This window comes from Ctenocephalides felis, unplaced genomic scaffold (genome assembly GCF_003426905.1).
Source record: "Ctenocephalides felis isolate EL2017-DRISC unplaced genomic scaffold, ASM342690v1 CF-g0.4_SCAFFOLD_00775, whole genome shotgun sequence".
NCBI classification, from domain to species: domain Eukaryota; kingdom Metazoa; phylum Arthropoda; class Insecta; order Siphonaptera; family Pulicidae; genus Ctenocephalides; species Ctenocephalides felis.
Window position 1 is genome coordinate 60,508 of NW_020536929.1, and position 2,151 is coordinate 62,658.

Sequence of the window (2,151 nt, forward strand, 5' to 3'; positions counted from 1 at the left end):
TGGTTTTCCGCGTTGAAAAACAATGATTTTCTAAATAATCTATTTGAAATTTTTCCCGCAAACACTAAGCGATTGGCCTTGCGATTTGTTATTGCGAACGCAAGGCGAACTGGAAATTGCAACCGTTTGAAATCAAACAGAAGACCAGTCGGAATCATTGGTATGTCACCAAATCTCCAGCAATTTTTGATTGAATGGTGAAATTCAGTGCATGTACATCATTATTCTTTGCGGCAAGAATTGCTTGTTGACTTAACCAAGCATAATTCTGATAATTCTCACTAATGACATTACTCGAATTTTTAATTACGGTGCGTGAGAGTTCCAGCAGCTTGCATTAAGGCATGATGCCATGCACAACTAATTTCTTAGCCATAAACCTTGCTGAGCCCGAGACCTTTTCAGCAAATGCAAAATTGTCGAAATCGGTTCGTGCGTTCTGGAGTTATTTCGTCAGGAAGGAAAACCCGACTTATTTTTATATATATAGAAGACTATCTATCATATGGCCGTAATGGTTTATTATGTTTTTCAAAATTATGATTACTATCATCACAAAATCATTGGTATTATAACACATAGAATTGGTCCGGCCAATCTTTTTCAAAAATTAATCAGCACGATTTCCATTCAAGCGGGTTCAAGATTTTTGAACGTACATGGACTATATTTTTCTTTCTCTGGTAATTATTTGGGCAAAATTAGCTAACTGGACTGGAGAAAATAAACCTCTCATTCGGGAAATGAAAATTAGCTTAATTATCTTTTTTTTTGTCTATTGACTTATAATTTGCGGTTGTTAACAAATATTTTAAAGCTATATACATTGGAATTCGAATAAAATAAATTGTGTAACTCAAAGAAATATTCACCAAGAGGGAATTTAAGTCCAAAAGTTTTAAGAAATCGATTTTCGTTTTTGATATTCACAAAGTTTAATTTTTCAAGAATATATGTGATAATATTCCTCTGTTTCATTCTCCTCAAATCTTTAAACATGTTTTTCTCAAAACTGTCGTTTTAGACAAAGAAATATTCACCAAGAGGAAATTTAAGTCCAAAAGTTTTAAGAAATCGATTTTCGTTTCTGATATTCGCAAAGTTTAATTTTTCAAGAATATCTGTGATAATTTTCCTCTATTTCATTCTTCTCAAAAGTTTAAACATGTTTCTCTCGAAACTGTCGTTTTCGACAATAACCAAAATTTTTCCATTTCTAACTGGACAGATTTACTTGAAATTTCTACAGATCATAAATAGATTTTTTTTCATCATGAAATACTACGAAAAAATCGTTTGCATTTTCCCTAAGCTATGAATAGAAAATAATAGATAAAGAAATTTTATAGAAATAGAAAAAATAAGATAAAGCAATCTATGCAATTTATTAATTATAAAAATAATACGCATGTTTAAACGTTGACTTATAAATGACACCACAAAACATAATAAAACTTCAAAGACTTTGTTCAATATATAGTTTCTTTCTGAAATCATTTTACATACATTACGATCTTTCTACTTCTATTATTATAATGAAGCTTTAAAGTGAGCGCAATGTTGTGTGTGTGTGCAATCCTTAGAAAATATTAGAATATAAATAATATATTTATGTAGAGGCTATATTATAAACTATATTATGCGCTATATGTGTGACTGCAGCTCCATACTAAATATGAACAACGGGAGGCTATCAGCGTGCGCTTTTCATGTGATTTTATATGTTTGTGAAAGAAACAGGTTATTAAAAAAATGTTATACATAATAATAACTAAGCACAATGATAAAATAAATAAAGAATTGCGGTAAACATTTATAAGATTGAGTTGCTTAAAACTGATGTCAAAATTTTGGAAAATTTTGGAATAGTTATTAAAAACAAAATTGTAATAATGATAATATTTTCACAATAGAATAAGTAAATAATAATTTAATTTATTGATTTTTTTTAAATATTTTGGATCAAACTAACTTGGACATTATTATAAATATTTTTTTCTAATTATTCAATTAAAAATATCTATAATTTTATGTAATTAATTTAATATAATAAATCAGTATTTTTCTATATTTTAGCTTTGTAATAATTAAACTGTTAGCATTTTTTATTTTAATCATTGAATTTGATAATATAACAATTTATTGACTTCT